This window comes from Lampetra planeri, chromosome 62 (genome assembly GCF_965212315.1).
Source record: "Lampetra planeri chromosome 62, kcLamPlan1.2.h2, whole genome shotgun sequence".
Classification (NCBI taxonomy): Eukaryota; Metazoa; Chordata; class Hyperoartia; order Petromyzontiformes; family Petromyzontidae; genus Lampetra; species Lampetra planeri.
Genome location: NC_136168.1, coordinates 5,462,375 through 5,483,487, shown reverse-complemented (window position 1 = coordinate 5,483,487; position 21,113 = coordinate 5,462,375). Strand labels below are relative to the sequence as shown.

The 21,113-nt window shown below is 52.0% G+C and overlaps 1 pseudogene; it reads right to left on the bottom strand.

Moving 5' to 3' along the window:
• Positions 1-2,231: 2,231 nt before the first annotated feature.
• On the bottom strand, positions 2,232-15,925 carry LOC144736666 (neurexophilin-1 pseudogene; annotated as a pseudogene).
• Positions 15,926-21,113: the final 5,188 nt, after the last annotated feature.

Below are 21,113 nucleotides of genomic sequence, written 5' to 3'. Positions count from 1 at the left end.
CACCCACTCACTCACTCACCCACCCACCCACTCACCCACTCACCCACCCACTCACCCACTCACTCTCCTTAACACTCGGGGGCGATGTCACGAATCCGAGTCTGTGTAACGTCTTCTCTCTCTCTCGAGTCTACAGGGTGGAGGAGCTCCTCCGCCTCCATTGCTGTTGTTCATTAAACCGCGCGTGTCCTCTGACCCACGTGCTTCTCGCTCGCAATGTTCAACTTCTTTCGCACCGTGCGTAGCCAACCGCGCTCATCGGCGATGTAAATCCACGCGCGCGTATTTCGACATATGAGCAAACTTTCCAACGACTTTCGCGTATTGTTGTTGTTGTTGTTGTTTGTTGTTGTTGTTTGTTGTTGTTGTTGTTGTTGTTGCTGCGTGTGGACACTTTGCATGGTGCCGGCATGAACACTGCGTGCACGCTCTCTCATCCACGTGTCCCCAACCCCCTGACGTCACTCTCGCTCTCCACCCACACACACACAGACGTGCGGCTGATGGTAGGGACAAAGACAAAGACCCCCCGTATAGCCTTTAACGGTCTGTTAGGGCAAGTGCCGTTAGCGAGCAGCACCTACGAAGGCCGGCACGGCACACGAAGGTATAGGTTGGTCAGCACCACGCCCGGCCGCCTTTGTCTCCCCAGTGGCGATGTTTACACCACGTCGCAGCAGGTACACATTTGAGGCTGAGTCGACCTCGGCGAGGCCCAGGACCGGTGTTGGGGCGTTGGTCGCGAGCGGGAATCGAACTCGGGTGGAAGCCGAGTTCGTCGCGAGACGCGCTAACCGCTGCGCCACCGCTCCCCTGATGGGAGGGACGCACAACAACAACAACCACAACGACAACAACAACGACAACAACAGCAACAACGACGGCGGCACGAAGCCGCGCGGCTGCCCACGGGGTCGACTGCTGCTCAAGGCGCCGCTGACGCTGCTGCCGCTGCGGCGCTCGATTTTGGTTCGCGTTGTCGAGACGTGGTGGGGGGGGGGGTGTCTGCGGTGTGCGGTGTGTGTGTCTGTGGTGTGTGTGGTCTGTGTGGTGTGTGTGTGCGGTGTGTGTGGTGTGTGTGGTGTGTGTGTGGTGTGTGCGGTGTGTGTGGTGTGTGTGTGGTGTGTGTGGTGTGTGTGTGTGGTGTGTGTGGTGTGTGTGTGATGTGTGTGTGGTGTGTGTGTGGTGTGTGTGTGATGTGTGTGTGGTGTGTGTGTGGTGTGTGTGTGGTGTGTGTGTGTCTGCGGTGTGTGTGTGTCTGTGGTGTGTGTGTGGTGTGTGTGTGGTGTGTGCGGTGTGTGTGGTGTGTGTGTGGTGTGTGTGTGGTGTGTGTGGTGTGTGTGTGGTGTGTGTGTGGTGTGTGCGGTGTGTGTGTGTGGTATGTGTGTGGTGTGTCTGCGGTGTGTGTGTGTGGTGTGTGTGGTGTGTGTGTGGTGTGTGTGTGGTGTGTGTGGTGTGTGTGTGTGGTGTGTGTGTGTCTGTGGTGTGTGTGGTGTGTGTGCGGTGTGTGTGGTGTGTGTGTGTGTGGTGTGTGTGGTGTGTGTGTGGTGTGTGTGGTGTGTGTGTGGTGTGTGTGGTGTGTGTGCGGTGTGTGTGTGGTGTGTGTGGTGTGTGTGTGTGTGGTGTGTGTGGTGTGTGTGTGGTGTGTGTGTGGTGTGTGTGTGGTGTGTGTGTGTGGTGTGTGTGTGGTGTATGTGTATGTGTGTGTCTGTGTGTGCGGTGTGTCTGTGTGTGCGGTGTGTGTGTGTGTGTGTGCGGTTAGAATGCCTCCTGCCGTAGAGACCGGGGGCGGGGGGGGGGTCGGCTACTAAAATGACAACAAGAAGAGACATGTGTTGTTGTTGTTGTTGTTCGAATTGGCTCCAAGTAAAACACCACCCCACCCGCGGCAATGTTGCAAGAGCCCGTGCCATGCACTGCTGCTGCACGTGGTGGTGGTGGTGGTGATGGTGGTGGATACGAGACGGCGACGTCTGTGGAGGTTCCTTCACCAGCGAATGAATGACGGTCACGGCGGGACCTTGAGGAGCCTCCGCGCACCACCACGACGACCACGACCCTGCAGCGCGTCATCTCGTCCACGCGTCCCTCTCTCCGATTGCCGCTCTCCCTTCCCTCTGTGACGCAACCGCGAGACTCACATACCGAGACTGACCTACCCAGCGACCCACCACCACCACCACCTTCCTTCCCTCTCTCTCGAGAATCATCGAGAGAGCCACTCGCAGGCGTTAGCCGGTGGGGTAGTAAGGCGAGTCGCTGTGGTAGTTGTAGTCGGGGCACACCTTCTGCACGAGCCGGTAGTCCGTGCTGAAGAAGGCGACGTAGATGCAGATGACGCTGAACGGCTTCGAGCAAAGCCACGACACGTGGCTCTGCGTCTGCTCCTGGTAGCAGTTCCTCGTCGGGTCGAAGTTGCAGAGCGACGTCCTCTTGGCGCGGTCCACCTTCTCGTACTCCACGCGGCAGTTGAACGTCTTCGATGCCTTGGGGTCGACCAGAGTCGCCTGCTGCGTCGCGGCGCCGAAGCCCAGCGCCTTGGCCGGAGGCACCAGGCTGACCGAAACGTTGCCGTGGCCCGTGGAGTTGTGGCGAAAGTAGACGCTGAAGGTGCCGTTGCCGTGGTCGACGATCTTGCCTGTGATGAGCAGGTTCAGCTTGAGCGTCTTGATGTTCGAGTTGAAGTCGCCCCAGCCGAACATCTTCTTGAAGCGGCCCGTCTTCACCATGGGGCGGCGCCGAGGACGCGAACGCGCCTGGCCGGGCTGCTGATGATGCTGCTGATGGTGATGGTGAGGCTGTAGCTCCTGCAGCTGTAGCTGTTGTAGCTGCTGCTGATGATGATGCTGCTGCTGATGCTGCTGCTGACGATGCTGTAGCTGCTGTAGCTGCTGCTGTAACTGCTGTAGCTGCTGTGGCTGTTGCTGATGTTGCTGCTGCTGTTGCTGCTGTTGCTGCTGCTGCCGCTGCTGCTGCTGCTGATGAGTGGGGGAGGAGAGCCACCCCCAGAGCGGCCCCGTGGTGCGTGCGGGGCCCCCCACGGCGAGACGCCGCGAGCCAGACAGAAAGTTCGTCAGCTCGGGGCCCTGCGGACGGCGCAGCAGAAGAAGATGATGATGATGAGGGGGATGAGGGAGATGCTGATCGTGATGCTGCTGACTACCACCACCACCACCACCATAATCATCATACTCATCTTGATCTTGCTGGAGAAGATATCCCTGCTGCGGATGAGAATGATGCTGCTGCTGATGATGCTGCTGCTGCTGCTTCTGCTGCTGCTGCTGTTGATGATAAAGTTTCGTCTGTTCATGCTCATGTTGCTCTCCCCGCTCATTCTGATTGAGCTGCTGCTGCTGTAAACGTTGATCGTGACCATCAACATCGTCATCATCCTGCTGCTGCTGCTGCTGCTGCTGCTGATGATGATGATGATTCTGCTGCTGCTGCTGCTGATTCTGCTGCTGCTGGGTATCGAGAAGGAGGGGACCGTAAGGACCGGCGCTGGTGACTTGATCCACCGGCCCGGCACTCGAAGCGGACTCGGCTGGCGAAGCGACGTCACCCCAGGCCGGTGGCGAGCTCAGTCCACCACCACCACCACCAGCACCACCACCAGCACCACCCACCTGGTGCAGACAGAGCGCACACAACATTCGTGTTGTTCACGCAGAATTAGCGTCGTCGTCGTCGTCATCGTCGTGGTGTGATGTGTTGCAAGAATTTAGATTTAAAGCTTTCGTGACTGCAGGGATTCATCTTCTTGGTTCTTTCGGTAAAGTCACGTAGAAGGGAAATAATAAAATAATAAAAATAAAACATAATAAAATAATTCTCACGACGTTTCGGAGGCAACACAAGATTCTGTCTTCAGGTGGAACCGTCACATCACGATAGCTGTGATAACGGATACATTATTTCCCTTCTACGTAACTTTACCGAAAGAACCAATAAGATGTAGCAAGAAATACAAAAAACACGTAAATATTAAAACACACGCATGTTTTACTTGCATAGTAAACGAATTGTACGTTTTCATTTGCTATACAGCCAGATAATACGGCAAATCGCTCACCTTAAACACCCATTCTAGATTTGAAGCTTTCGTGACTGCAAGGATTCATACTCTTTGTTTTTTTCGGTAAAGTTACGTAGGTAAAAAATAAAATAAATGAAAACAACTACATTTAAATAAAATTAATGAAAACAACTAAATTAAATCACTGATTGTTTTCATTCATTTTATATTATAAATCACTGATTTCCTTTAGTTGTTTTCATTCATTTTATTTTATTTTTAACCTACGTGACTTAAACACCCAGTCGTTCATAAAAGTTGAAGGCGGTATAGTACTATAGTAATAGAGTAAGTGCACAATCGCTGAACCGGAATTGATAACTTGAAAGCATTTAGCGCGAGGCCCTTGAAAGTGCGGGGCCCGTAGCTACACATGTAGCTACTACAGATGCAGCTACTACACGTGTAGCTACTACACATGTAGCTACTACAGATGCAGCTACTACACATGCAGCTACTACACATGTAGCTACTACACATGTAGCTACTACACGTGCAGCTACTACACGTGTAGCTACTACAGATGCAGCTACTACACATGTAGCTACTACACATGTAGCTACTACACATGTAGCTACTACAGATGCAGCTACTACACATGTAGCTACTACACATGTAGCTACTACAGATGCAGCTACTACACATGTAGCTACTACACGTGTAGCTACTACAGATGCAGCTACTACACGTGCAGCTACTACACGTGCAGCTACTACACATGTAGCTACTACAGATGCAGCTACTACACATGTAGCTACTACACATGTAGCTACTACACGTGTAGCTACTACACGTGCAGCCACTACACGTGTAGCTACTACACATGTAGCTACTACACATGTAGCTACTACACGTGTAGCTACTACACATGTAGCTACTACAGATGCAGCTACTACACATGTAGCTACTACACATGTAGCTACTACACGTGTAGCTACTACACATGTAGCTACTACACATGTAGCTACTACAGATGCAGCTACTACACATGTAGCTACTACACATGTAGCTACTACACATGTAGCTACTACACATGTAGCTACTACAGATGCAGCTACTACACGTGCAGCTACTACACATGTAGCTACTACACATGTAGCTACTACACGTGTAGCTACACGTGTAGTAGCTACACGTGTAGCTACTACACGTGTAGCTACTACAGATGCAGCTACTACACATGTAGCTACTACACATGTAGCTACTACACATGTAGCTATTACACATGTAGCTGCTACACATGTAGCTACTACACATGTAGCTACTACACGTGTAGCTACTACACATGTAGCTACTACATATGTAGCTACTACACGTGCAGCTACTACACATGTAGCTACTACAGATGCAGGTACTATACATGCAGCTACTACACATGTAGCTACTACACATGTAGCTACTACACACATGTAGCTGCTACACATGTGGTAGCTACTTGTGCTACTAGGATCATCCGGCACTGATGTAACCGGTATCGGTCAAACACAATCCCATTGCTGACCCAATGTGGGACCACGGTGCAGTCCTTGCTGAGCGCGTTGCCGACAAGAGGGGTGTTCGCTACAACGCGATGGTTCTTACATTCGGGAACACTTCCCGCACGGAACGCGCATCCTGTTATAACGCAGAACGCTCGCTCCGTTATAACGCGGTACGTGCATCGTTAAAAGGTGATTTTTAAACAATCGAGGACGAACTACTTTCTTGAGCTGCGAGACTGAGTGGCGCAGTGATACAGCACGCGGAATGATACAGCGACACGGCGGCGTACCCTCCGTTATTTGCCCCGCCATGTCACTGAGCGTAGTAGTGGTGGTGGTGACATCGTGTCGAGCCAAACTTTATCGTTCCATTATTTAATGGGAAATCGATTTCGCTTAAGGCGGCACTTTTCAGGAACGCATCTACCACCAGCACTGCGTTAAACGACGACTTACTGCACTCACGCACACAGTAACTGCAACAGCAGCAGCAGCAACAGCGCCCAGCCCTTACAGTGAAAATGTGGGCAGGACCCTCCTGAAAGAGGAGTCTTGAGACTCGGGGAGGCTTTCCTACAGGGTACGCAAGCAGGAGGAATAACGATCCTTTCCAATACTCCAATTTAAATGCTTTTCCCAGGTCCATTTGAACCTCACCACTTGTTTGAACGTTACCAGGCAAGGCCCCACGGAGATACGTCCTGGCCACAAATGACAGCTCAGCAAACTGTTGGCTTAGCATCGCCATCATCACGTGGGCATTTATAGTAGCAGCCAAACACTCCACACGCGTGATGTTGAATTGTTTCAATGTGGAGGGGAAAACCCGAGGACCCGGATAAATATCCACGCGACCACGGCGAGAGAGAGAGACGCAAACTCCGAATATGCAGGCTTCAGGGTCGGAATCGAACCCACGACCGGCTGTATACCAGGCGAAGTAGTTAACATCTCATAGCCACCGTGATGATGATGAGAGAGAGAGACGCAAACTCCGAATACGCAGGCTTCAGGGTCGGGATCGAACCCACGACCGGCTGTATACCAGGCGAGGTAGTTAACATCTCCTAGCTACCGTGATGATGATGATGAGAGAGAGACACGCAGACTCCAAATACACAGCAGCAGGCGTCAGGTTCGTGATCGAACCCACGACCTCCTGTATACCAGGCGAGGTAGTCAACATCTCCTAGCCACCGTGATGCCCCGACACAGCCAACCACTAACTGGCTGTGTTGCGTGGTGGAGGGTGGCACGACATATTTACATTAACGCGATCTAACCAAACCACAAAAACAAAACATTTTTCTCACGAATAATATTGGGAGCGTACGCCAAAGTGTTTGGCTGCTATACATCTACACGCGATAAGCCGCTTCGTTGAGCCAGGTCGCTTCCGAAATAAAGATCTACACAGCTCAGTGGTCCTTACCTGGTAAAACAAAAAAAAATAATATATACTTTAGTTCTAGATGTGAAGCTTTCGTGACTGCAAGAATTCATATTCTTAGGTTTTTTCGGTAAAGTCACGTAGGTAAAAAATTTAAATTAATAAAAGTAAAATAAAACAAAATAAAAAATCACGACGTTTCGGAAGCAACACAAGCCTCCGTCTTCAGGTGGAACCGTCACAGCCACGACAGCTGTATCAAGTAAATGAGAGATCACAAGAGCTACCACTCCGTATATATAATGGTTGAGGGGGGAAGGGCCAGGAACGGCACACTTTTTATTAATATGGTAAGGTGAGGCTTAAGACTAAGAATGGACTGCATCACAAAGGACTGAGCCTTTGTTATGGAGAGGTGCGGTTTGTAAATAGACAGCCAGTTTGTTGTTTTACCAGTTTTAGTTTTTACTTCCTTTCTTTTTCCACACTTTTGTTATGTATGCTAGGTGTTAGTTACTTTAGTTTGTATATATACACATGCACACGTGTTACGTTCGATTCGTGTTAACGTCTCTCCTGCCCACAGCCTTCTCTCATCCACGTGCTCGCTCATCCTGCGTCGGAGGCATTTCAGGCAGAAAACTTCACCTCCATCCTTCTGCTCGTAGATGGAAGACTACATCTCTGTAGTTTGTTCATCATTTGTGCGTTCGATCCACACGTCACGGTGGCAGGCACGTAGCACCCCAGTGATTGGAACATCTCCCCGCTAAGCAAATACATACGTCGCTTCTAATAACCAAGTTCAGCTTTTGCATCAAATATAACAACAACAACAGCAACATCATCATCATGCAGATATGAACGATTGAGTTCCAGCACACGAGGGGGTGGGTGGCCAGCACACATCGCACACCAGGCACTCATTTGAGGCCGAGTCGACCTAGGGGAGAGGCCCAAGACCGGTTCAGATAATCGTCACCGGTGGTGTTGGTGGCCGTGAGCGGGAATCGAACTCGGGTCGCCGGGTTCGTAGCGCTGACCGCTACACTACCGCTACGTCCACGTGTACAAGACAAAGACAAAGATTCCACCTCATAGCCTTCACATCTTTCGAGGCAAGTGCTGTTTGCGAGCACCTTTGAAAGCCTCCACGGCACACAAGGAGGTGGGGGCCAGCACCACGCCCGGCCACCTTTGTCTTCCCAGTAGCGATGTTTACCACACACCGCACCGGGTTACTAATTTGAGGCTGAGTCGACCTACACACACGTCCACACCGTTATTATGTTTTTACAACGAACACGGCGAGAGAGAGTGGATGCTATGGGCCTGACACGCGGCCTCAACAAGTTTGTAAATCCCGAGGCACGGGTCCCAAGGGCATGACACCCATCGAGACTTGTCTCATTACATCATCGATTACGTCACAATCGGTTTCCTGTGACGTCATCGCCATCGTCGTCGTCGTCATCAACCCGCACGCGTTGTGTGCAACTGATCGCGTTTGCGGCCGAGGGGATATCCTCCGCCATTCGAGGATTCCAGAACCCTGGCCACGATGATCAGAATCTGTGTTTATACTGGAGACGAATCCGATGAGCTACAAAGCTCTTGTTCACAGATGTCCATTCGGACGTTACAACAATAAACAATAAACAATGCCGAAAACACGATAGGAGTGCAAAGTAGAGAAAAGGTAAAAAAATCGCTTGAATATAGATTACAAGTCATTTTTATTTTATACCCACGTGACTTTACCGACAGAACCAAAGAGTGTAGATACAGATACATCACTAAACTATTCTCGATGTGAAGCTTTCGTGACTGCAAGGATTCGTACTCTTAGGTTTGTTTTCGGTAAAGTCACGTAGGTAAAAAAATAACAATAAATAATAAAAATTATAGAAATAATAATAGAAATAAAATAATAAATCACGACGTTTCGGAGGCAACACAAGCTTCCTTCATCAGGTGTAAAAGGCATACCAAAATAACAAAATAACAACTAAACCATGTTTTATCTTATCAGGTGAAGCCCACTCAGCTGTTAACGTATTTTTCAGAAGCGACCTGACCATCACAAGTGACGGCTCAACGAGTTGCCTTATCGCCTGTCTGGGTAGAAAATGTAAAAAATAAAAATGGGAATGTCCCATTTAAAGAATATATTGCAAAGTTCAAATGAGAAATGAATGGGGACGGCTGTGAATTGTGTCGGTAGATATTATATAGATATACAAATATATAGATAATATATAGATACTATATAGATACTATATAGATACTATATAGATACTATATATATAGATATCACACTATATAGATAATATAGATATAAGAAGAGTGCGTGGATGCCATGCATTGTGCATTGATGGCTGTAGGTGTGAGTGTGTGTGAGTGTGTGGAGCGGTGGTGCAGCGGTTAGCGCTACGCTGCGCTACGAACCCGGCCACCCGAGTTCGATTCCCGCTCACGGCCACCAACACCACCGGTGACGATTATCTGAAACAGGTCCTGGCCCCCTCCTAGGTCGACTCAGCCTCAAATAATTTCCTGGTTGCGGTGTGAATCAAACAACGTCACTGGGGAGACAAAGGCGGCCGGGTGTGGTGCTAGCCCTCCACCCCCTCGTGTGCCGTTCCGGCCTTCACAGGTGCTACTCGTTAACAGCACTTGCCCCAACAGTCTGTTGAGGCTATACGGGGGATCTTTGTCTTTTTAGGTGGTGCACGGTGTTGATGTGATAGTGGATTAAAGGTTGATTTAATTAGTAACAATTCGGTCAAACTCAGCAGCGCGAAGCTGGGGGTCACCGCTGAAGCGCCCGTCACTCACGCTCGAGGCCAATGCCTCATCCTGACGTCCAACAGGCATTAGCATCGTCACCATCACCACACCCTCGTGTTGGGAGTGTTGATGTCGTCCGTGGCAAACAACAACAACAACAAACAACAACAACAAACAACTAGCCGACCAGATGTTGTGCAATTCGGTGGAGAGGCTCCACACTCAGCAGCTCCACTCAGCAGCTCCACTCAGCAGCTCCACTCAGCAGCTCCACTCAGCTCCACACAGCTCCACTCAGCTCCACTCAGCTCCACTCAGCAGCTCCACTCAGCTCCACTCAGCTCCACTCAGCAGCTCCACTCAGCAGCTCCACACAGCTCCACTCAGCTCCACACAGCTCCACTCAGCAGCTCCACACAGCTCCACACAGCTCCACTCAGCAGCTCCACTCAGCTCCACTCAGCAGCTCCACTCAGCAGCTCCACTCAGCTCCACTCAGCTCCACTCAGCAGCTCCACTCAGCTCCACACAGCTCCACTCAGCTCCACTCAGCTCCACTCAGCAGCTCCACACAGCTCCACACAGCTCCACTCAGCAGCTCCACACAGCTCCACTCAGCAGCTCCACTCAGCTCCACTCAGCAGCTCCACTCAGCTCCACACAGCTCCACTCAGCTCCACTCAGCTCCACTCAGCAGCTCCACACAGCTCCACACAGCTCCACTCAGCAGCTCCACTCAGCTCCACACAGCTCCACTCAGCTCCACACAGCTCCACTCAGCTCCACTCAGCTCCACACAGCTCCACACAGCTCCACTCAGCTCCACTCAGCAGCTCCACTCAACAGCTCCACTCAGCAGCTCCACACAGCTCCACGCAGCAGCTCCACTCAGCTCCACTCAGCAGCTCCACTCAGCTCCACTCAGCTCCACTCAGCAGCTCTACTCAGCAGCTCCATTCAGCTCCACTCAGCAGCTCCACGCAGCAGCTCCACTCAGCTCCACTCAGCTCCACTCAGCAGTTCCACTCAGCAGCTCCACTCAGCTCCACTCAGCAGCTCCACTCAGCTCCACTCAGCTCCACTCAGCTCCACTCAGCAGCTCCACTCAGCTCCACTCAGCTCCACTTAGCAGCTCCACTCAGCAGCTCCACTCAGCTCCACTCAGCAGCTCCACTCAGCTCCACTCAGCTCCACTCAGCTCCACTCAGCAGCTCCACTCAGCAGCTCCACTCAGCAGCTCCACTCAGCTCCACTCAGCTCCACTCAGCAGCTCCACTCAGCAGCTCCACTCAGCTCCACTCAGCTCCACTCAGCAGCTCCACTCAGCTCCATTCAGCTCCACTCAGTTCCACTCAGCTCCACTCAGCAGCTCCACTCAGCAGCTCCACTCAGCTCCACTCAGCTCCACACAGCAGCTCCACTCAGCAGCTCCACTCAGCTCCACTCAGCTCCACACAGCTCCACTCAGCTCCACTCAGCAGCTCCACACAGCTCCACTCAGCTCCACTCAGCAGCTCCACTCAGCAGCTCCACTCAGCAGCTCCACTCAGCTCCACTCAACTCCACTCAGCTCCACTCAGCTCCACTCAGCAGCTCCACTCAGCAGCTCCACTCAGCAGCTCCACTCAGCTCCACTCAGCCCCACTCAGCAGCTCCACTCAGCTCCACTCAACTCCACTCAGCTCCACTCAGCAGCTCCACTCAGCTCCACTCAGCTCCACTCAGCTCCACTCAGCAGCTCCACTCAGCTCCACTCAGCAGCTCCACTCAGCTCCACTCAGCTCCACTCAGCAGCTCCACTCAGCAGCTCCACTCAGCTCCACTCAGCAGCTCCACTCAGCTCCACTCAGCTCCACTCAGCAGTTCCACTCAGCTCCACTCAGCTCCACTCAGCTCCACTCAGCAGCTCCACTCAGCTCCACTCAGCTCCACTCAGCTCCACTCAGCAGCTCCACTCAGCTCCACTCAGCAGCTCCACTCAGCTCCACTCAGCTCCACTCAGCAGCTCCACTCAGCAGCTCCACTCAGCTCCACTCAGCAGCTCTACTCAGCAGCTCCACTCAGCTCCACTCAGCAGCTCCACTCAGCAGCTCCACTCAGCTCCACTCAGCAGCTCCAGTCAGCAGCTCCACTCAGCTCCACTCAGCAGCTCCACTCAGCAGCTCCCCTCAGCTCCACTCAGCAGCTCCACTCAGCAGCTCCACTCAGCAGCTCCACTCAGCACCACTCAGCAGCTCCACTCAGCAGCTCCACTCAGCTCCACTCAGCAGCTCCACTCAGCTCCACTCAGCAGCTCCACTCAGCAGCTCCACTCAGCAGCTCCACTCAGCAGCTCCACTCAGCTCCACTCAGCAGCTCCACTCAGCAGCTCCACTCAGCTCCACTCAGCAGCTCCACTCAGCAGCTCCACTCAGCTCCACTCAGCAGCTCCACTCAGCTCCACTCAGCAGCTCCACTCAGCAGCTCCACTCAGCAGCTCCACTCAGCAGCTCCACTCAGCTCCACTCAGCAGCTCCACTCAGCAGCTCCACTCAGCACCACTCAGCAGCTCCACTCAGCAGCTCCACTCAGCTCCACTCAGCAGCTCCACCCAGCTCCACTCAGCAGCTCCACTCAGCAGCTCCACTCAGCTCCACTCAGCAGCTCCACTCAGCTCCACTCAGCTCCATTCAGCAGCTCCACTCAGCAGCTCCACAGACCGTCACGTGGCTGTCATCGCCATGCGACTGTTGTAATCCTGCAGCGCTGTGAATGCTGCGATGCCACAACCACCAGCGGCACCACCCCACACACACACAAAGACAAAGACCCCCCGTGTAGCCTCAACAGACTGTTCGGGCAAGTGCTGTTAGCGAGCAGCACCTAGGAAGACCGGCACGCACACGAGGGGGTGGCTGGCCATAACCACCACGCCCGGCCGCCTTTGTCTCCCCAGGGTGCGATGTTTATTATACACCACCGCACCAGGAACTCGTGTTGAGGTTGAGTCGACCTAGGGGAGACCCAAAACCGGCTCAGAGAGCTCAACTGCCGCTGATGTTAGCCGTGGCCGGCAATCAAACCGAGATGACATTCCACGTTCCCATGGCGGGGAATAGTCTATCCATCGGGCGACTTGTGCTGACTTGGTCATATTTTGAACTTATTACATTTCGATTGCGTGTCCACATGCCTATGGAAGGGGTCAGGTCTGTCCAAAGGAGGGTGACCATCATTCAGTGAGTGAGTTTAGTGAAGGCCTAAGTTCATTTATGATGAGATTATGAAACTATTCATTGAATGAGTTAATGTAGAAATAAGTGAATGAGTGGACGAGTGCGTGAAGGATTTACGTGAATTATCGAGTGAATTATTGCGTGCGTTAGTGAAGGAATGAGTGAGTGAATTAACGGGATTATGACTTCATAAAAGAATGAGTCGTGCATTAATCTTTTAACGAATGACCAAATAAATAAATGATTGGATAAGTGAATGGTTATGGGAATGAGAGTGTGAGCGAGTGCATGCGTGAGTGAATGAGTACGTGAATGTGAGTGTAAATATATGAATGAGTCGTGAATGACGAATGCAATGAATGACCAAATCAATGAGTGGATAAGTGAATAGTTATGGGAACGAGTGTGAGAGCGAGTGATGTAATAATTGAATGCATGTCTGAGCTGATCTTGGGTGAATTCATAAATGACTTGAATTAAGTGACGTGGAAGGGAAATAATAAAAATGATAAAAAAGAAAACAATAAAATTCTCACGACGTTTCGATTGCAACACAAGCAATCATCATCAGGTGTGTTGCAATCGAAACGTCGTGAGAATTTTATTGTTTTGTATTTTTATTATTTTTATTATTTCCCTTCAACGTGACTTTTAATATGAATCCCTGCAGTTACGAAAGCTTTAAATCGAAATAGAATTAAGTGAGTTAATACAAAAGTGAATCATCGAAGGAATTAACATATGAATAAGCGGATGAGCGGTTGAATAGTTTAATGAGTGAGTGAATACGTCACTGGATGAGGGTTTGACACGTGTGAGTAAATGGATTAGTCATGGCGTGAATGAACGAGTTTGTAATTGAATAACAACGAGTTAAGTGAATGAGTTCATGAGTGAGTGAGGCAGTGAGTACGTGATTGTGTGAATGAACGAGTAAGCGAATCAGTGAGTAAATTAATGAGCATGTGATGACGTGATGAATGAGCTAATGATGACGTAAAAGAATGAGCATTGGATGAGGTAAATGAATGAGCTAATGATGACGTAAATAAATGAGCATTGGATGACGTAAATGAATGAGCATGTGATGACGTAAATGAATGAGCTAATGATGACGTAAATGAATGAGCATGTGATGACGTAAATGAGAGCGTGCATGATTGAATAAACGAATGATCGAGTAATTGAATGAACACAGGAACAAAGTAATTATTAGGTCAGTTAATCCATGAATTAATGAATGAGAAAGTGAACGAGAGTGTGGATGAATCGTTGAAACGTTACTTAATGAGTGAAGGAGTAAGCGAATGAAGGAATAATTGAATGAGCAAGGGATTAATATAATACCAGAATGAGTGATTTAGTGACTGCATAAACGAACGAGGGATTGGATGAGTGAATGAGTAAGAGAATGAGTGAGGGAATGAGTAAATAAACGAGTCAGTTAATGTGTGAACGAATGAGTGAGCCGATGAGCGAATGAATGAAATAATGAAACAGCAAGGGAATGAGTAAGATAATTATCAAATTAGTAAGCTAATGAACGAGTGATTAAATTCGTGTGTGGGTGAATTAATTTGTAGATGAAATAATGAAATGAGTAGGCCAATGAGTAAGTAAATGGGTGAGTGGAATAGTGAGTAATGAGGAAGGGAACGAGTAAGCTAATGAGTGAAACTATTAAGCAAATACATGAATGAGTGAGTGAATAAGTGGATGGATTAGTACGTTAATGACTGAGTCATAGGTGAGTGAACGAGTACGCGAGTGAGCAAGTGAATGTATGAATGAATGCGTTATTTAATAACTGAATGATTGAGTGAATGAATGAGTGACTGAGTCAGTGAATATGTGAATTCATGAGTTACGAGTGAGCGAAGGAGTCAGCTAATGAGTAAGTAAATGTATATATGAATGAATTATTTTAATAACTGAATGAATGAGTGACTGAATCAATGGATATGTGAATTCTTGACTCACGGGTGAGAGAACGAGTCATCTAATGAGCAAGTGAATGTATAAACGAATGAATGATTTAATAACTGAACGATTGAGTGAATGAATGAGTGACTGAATCAGTGAATATATGAATATATGAGTCACGGGTGGGCGAACGAGTCCGCTAATGAGTAAGTGAATGTATAAATGAATGAGTTATTTAATAACCGAATGATCGAGTGAATGAATGAGTGACCGAGTCGGTGAATGTGTGAATTCGTGAGTCACGGGTGCGCGAATGAATCACGCAATGAGTGAGCGAGTGGTTGAGTGAATGCACGAACGAATTAGCGATGTAGTAAGTGCGATCAATTGGTGAACGCAAGAGTGAATGAATGAGTGAATGGACGATTGAGTGAACGAGTCAGTGAATCAGTAAATGTGTGAACGAGTGAGTAAGCTGATGAGTGAGCGAGCGCTCGAGTGGGTGAATGCACGGACGAATGAGCGATGTAGCAAGTGCGATCAACGGGTGAATGCGAGAGTGAACGAACGTGAGAGTGAATGAGTGAATGGACGAATGAGTGAGCGAACGAACCATCCCCACTCGTCCCAGCAGCGCCGCCCACCACAGCGCCGCGCGCAGCATCGCGACCCGAGGCGTCTCCTGGGACCTCGCTCCTGGGGGTCCAGGCTGTAACGCGGCGTCGTCTTCCTCGGGATCAGCGTCCCGCCGTCTCGAGGGGGTCCCCGTGCCAAGGTCTGGGGCCTCGGGGCGCGGAGTTCAGTTTTGGGATCCAGCTCTGGTGGGTCTGTGGTTCGGCTCAGCGAATTCCCGACTCGCCGTCACTCAGACAAAGTGCCCGTCTCTGGGCGCTGTCCGTGGTGCTGATCCAGGGTTCCTGGGTTCCTGTGGTGATGATGGTGGTGGTGGTGCTGCTTCGGCGGTCTTTCGTGTCTTGGTCCCAGGTCCTAGCGCCCTGGTTCAAGACCGGTACCCGCTGTGCGGACCGCGTTCCTTGCCTGTACCCATGGTTCTGGGTCGGGTTCGGGTTGGGTCCGGTCCAGGTTCCAGTTGGATTCAGTCCAGTTGGGTATGGTTGGGGTACGCTTCGGGTCCGCTTGGGTCCGGTTCAGGTCCGGTTGAGTCCGGTTGAGTCTGGTTGAGTGCGGTCCAGGTCCGGTTGAGTCCGGTTGAGTCTGGTTGAGTGCGGTCTAGGTCCGGTTAGGCCCGGCTCGGGTCTGGTCTGGGTCTGGCTCGGCTGAATTCGGAGTCGAACCTGGGGCGGGCAGTCTGGGGTCGGATGGACCGAGGTTCGCTCGCTGTTACCACGTGCTCGTTGAAGAAGAGATCTTGCGGATGATGATGATGGTGACGCTGATGATGATGGTGGCGCGTGAGTGTGGTGATGATGATGGTGGTAGATGCGAGCGAATCGATACAAGGTGGTGGAGAGACGAGGTGATGGGTGCTGGAGAAACGGAGTGGTGGGTGAGTGATGGAAAAACCAGATGATAGAGAGACGAGGTGATGGGTGGGTGATGGAGAGACCAGGTGATAGAGAGACGAGGTGATGGGGGATGGAGAGCCGAGGTGATGGAGAGACGAGGTGGCGGTGGGTCGGTGGTGCTTGAAGAGCGAGTGAGCGCACGAGCGCACGGGCACACAGAGAGATGAGAGAGAGGATTGTTGAGGCTCCTCACTCGCGTGCCGTCTCTGCCCTCTCTACAAATTGTCCAATGAGACCCTTCTCTCTTCTCTCGTCGCGAGCCTCCACTAACATCTCTCAAACCCCGCACACTAAAGTTGACTCACACACACACAGACACACACAGAGACTCACACACACACACACAGACGCACACACACACACACAGAGTCGTGTTTACAAGCGCACAGGCTGCTGCTGTCTGTGGGGCCCCCTTCGCTCTGCGTTGACGCGCGGAGTGCGATCGGTGGTGGGACGACGCTGAAGAGACTCGGCGCGGGCTGAGTGCCACTCGCGAATGAATCCGCGGAGGAGAGAGGAGGAGGGGGTGGGGGGGGCATGGGGAGGGAAGGGAGGAGGAGGTGGTGGGGGGGGGGGGGGGTGAGAGGGGAGGGGGAGCGGGAGGAAGACCCCCCCCAGCGTTTGTCAAGAAACCAACAGACAAGCAGATGCAGACGCACAAAGACAAAGATCCCTCGTGTGGGCATAACACCATCATCAGCAGCATCATCATCAACACCATCACCACCATCACCAAAAGGATGATCAACCATCACCACCGTCATCAGACGCATCATCATCATCACCACCACCATCACCACCCCCATCACCACCACCAGAAGGATCATCACCACCAGATTTCCCCCGTGTAGCCTTGAACAGACTGTTGGGGCAAGTGCTGTGAGCGAGCACCTATGAAGGCCGCCAGCGCCACGCCCGACCGCCTTTGTCTCCCCATTGGCGATGTTAACTCTCTGGACCAGCCTCACTCATTTGAGGCTGAGTCGACCTGTGGGCAGGGCCAGGACAAGTCCGCGTGCTCGTCACCGGTGCTGGCCCTGAGCGGGAGTCGAACTCGGCTCGCCGGGTTCGTGGCGCTGCACGCTAACCGCTGCGCCACCGCTCCCCAAAGACAAAAACATAGGCGCCCCGTATAGCCTAAACAGACTGTTGGGGCAAGTGCTGTGAGCGAGCAGCACCTATGAAGGCCGGCACGGGACACGAGAGGGTGGGGGCCAGCACCACGCCCGGCCGCATTTGTCTCCCCAGTGGCGATGTTTACCACACACCGCACCAGGTACTCATTTGAGGCTGAGTTGACCTAGGGGAGGCCCAGGACCTTGCTCAGATAATCGTCGCTGGAGTTGGCCGTGAGCGGGAATCTGGTTCATATCGCAGCGCGCTCACCACAACACTGCCGCTCCCCGCCCACAGACGCACAGAGACGCATAGAGACACGCACAGAGACACAAAGACAAAGGTCCCCCGTGTAGCCTGTAACAGACTGCTGGGGCAAGTGCTGTTAGCGAGTAGCACGCCACACGAGGGGGTGGGTGGCCAGCACCTCGAACTGCCGCCGTTGAGATACATGAACACTGAGACACACAGAGACACGCACACAGAGACACACAGACACACACACACAGAGACACACACACAGAGACACACAGTGACACACACACAGAGACACACACACGGAGACACACACACAGCGACACACACACAGTGACACGAACGAAGAGACACACACACAGAGACACACACACACAAAACACACACACAGAGACACGCACACAGAGACACGCACGAAGAGACACACGGAGACACGCAGAGACACACAGAGACACGCACACAGAGACACGCGGAGACACACGGCGACACACAGAGACACGCACACAGAGACACGCGGAGACACACGGCGACACACAGAGACACGCACACAGAGACACGCGGAGACACACGGCGACACACAGAGACACGCACATAGAGACAGATGCTCACACACACACAGATTTATGTCAGATGATATTTTAAAAATGTTAATTAATGCAAACTAATAGTTTCATGTAATAGTATGTATGCACATATTATATACTTTAGCAAACACATTGTCATGCGTAATGCACAATAAATACGCGATTTAATATGTTATGTTGCCCGTGGTGTATCTGAAAGATGTGTGTGGGTAATGTGAATTAAAAATGTGCTTAGGATAATACGTTAGCGGTGGGGGGTGGAGGGGGGTGGGGGAGGGGTTATAGGGGAGGGGTGTAGGGGGATGGGGGAGGGTGGAGGGGGTTGGGGGGAGGGGTGAGAGGGGAGGGGTGGGAGGGGAGGTATTGGGGGGAGGGGTGTAGGGGGATGGGGGAGGGTGGAGGGGGTTGGGGGGAGGGGTGAGAGGGGAGGGGTGGAGGGGGTTGGGGAGAGGGGTGAGAGGGGAGGGGTGTAGGGGGATGGGGGAGGGTGGAGGGGGTTGGGGGAGGGGTGAGAGGGGAGGGGTGGAGGTGGATGGGGGAGGGATTGGGGGGAGGGGTAATGGTGGGGGGGGGGGTGCCCGTGAGTGTTGCACAGCACGGGACGTGGCTCACAGCGTGACCCACGACTACTCTGGTAGCCGTGGGTCAACAACAACAACAACACAGGGAGTGTTGTTGTTGTTGTTGTCACACACAGGGAGTGTTGTTGTTGTCACACACACAGGGAGTGTTGTTGTTGTTGTCACACACACAGGGAGTGTTGTTGTTGTTGTCACACACACAGGGAGTGTTGTTGTTGTCACAGACAGACAGGGAGTGTTGTTGTTGTTACATTTATGTGAAATAGTTTTGCGGTAGCCGGGCCAGGGCGAGCCGAGATTTTTCTGGTCCAGCGCACACAGACAAAGATCCCCCGTGTAGCCTTAACAGACTGTAGGGGCAAGTGCTGTTAGCGAGTAGCACCTATGAAGGCCGGCACGGCACATGAGGGGGTGGGTGGCCAGTACCACGCCCGGCCGCCTTTGTCTCCCCAGTGCTAGCGATGTTTACACACCGCACCAGGCACTCATTTGAGGCTGAGTCGACCTAGGGGAGGCCCAGGACCTTGCTCAGATAATCGTCACTGGTGTTGGCCATGAGCGGGAATCGAACTGGGACACACAGCCACACACACTGGCACGCACAGACACACACACACTGGCACACACAGACACACACACTGGCACACACACACTGACACACACAGATACACGAACTGGCACACACAGACACACACACTGGCACACACAGACGCACACTGACACACACAGACACACACACTGGCACACACAGACACACACACTGGCACACACACTGGCACACACACTGGCACACACACTGGCACACACACTGGCACACACAGACGCACGCACTGGCACACACAGACACACACACTGGTACACACAGACACACACACTGGCACACACAGACACAACAACAACAACCGCCATTCGCCACTAAGTGGCGGTGACGTCACCACGACGCTTGTGCCAGGCCAAGTGCACCTTGAGGCCACGTGAAGTGTCGAACGCCCGCTGGCAGGAGGTCACGGGGCAGACCCAGCAGGTGCCACGGGTCGACTGACCGAGATGACCGAGATGACTGGCTGATGCACCACCTTTGCCCCCTACTGTACCAACTTGCTGTGCTTTAGCCACCCGGCGCTCCGCTCGTTGTTGTGAGCGTCGCTCCTCCGCCCTCCGTTGTTGTTGTAGGGCGACTGCCATTCTTCCACTCCGGTGGTGGGTGTACACCCAAGACCTAAGGTGGCCTGGTCTCAGTTAGCTGATGAAAGTTGCAAGCGAGAATTTCATCATCGCTTGCGGCTGGGGTTGGCGTCGTCCCCCACTCCACCTGATGTCGAGGGTAAATGGGCGAGGTTTTGGACTGTGACTCATGCAGCTGCAATGGCCGCTTTGGGTACGCGGTCCAGACCTCCCCAGAGACCTGGGCTGACAGAGGAGGTGTTCAGGATGGTTGAGAAAAAGCGACAGGCCCACTCTAATCGTCTACAGCATCCCACGTCAGAGAATGAGGAGGCTTACCGCAGCCTTCACTCGGAGGTTCGAAGAGCCGTGAGGCGCTGCAAGGATGGGTGGTGTTCGCGGGTTGCTAATGAGATGGAATCTGCCTCAGTGGCCCACGATCACAAATCCCTATTCAACTTAATCAAAAAAGTAACCTGCAGCGCCACACCTATTACCATCATTAGGGGAAAAGACGGTGATCCAAACTCCGACCCCCAGAAACAGGTTTGCAGATTTGCTGAGCATTTCTGTGAGGTCCTGAGGGAGGGGAAATCCCTCAGCCAGGAAAACATCATGGCACAAAGTGGGGATAACCCTGCTGAGGCTGCGGTGCCTCAAATATTGGAAGAAAAAGTCACCCCCTGTGAGTGGCTGGCTGAGGTGCCATCTGTTGAGGAAGTACTGAAGGCGATCCGGAGTCTGAGACCAGGAAAGGCACCGGGCAAAGATGATCTCCCAAGCGAAATGCTGAGGAAGGGTGGCGTTTGTGCACAGACTGCCCTATATGACATCATAACAACAGTCTGGGCCACTGGACGGGTTCTGCAGGATTGGAGGGTGGTCCCCCTCTTTAAGAAGGGGGACCGCACGGACTGTAACAGTTACAGGGGCATCTCACTCCTCAGTGTGCCGGGAAAGGTCCTGGCAAGGATTATTCAACATCGCCTTGCTAGGCACGCTGAGGAGAG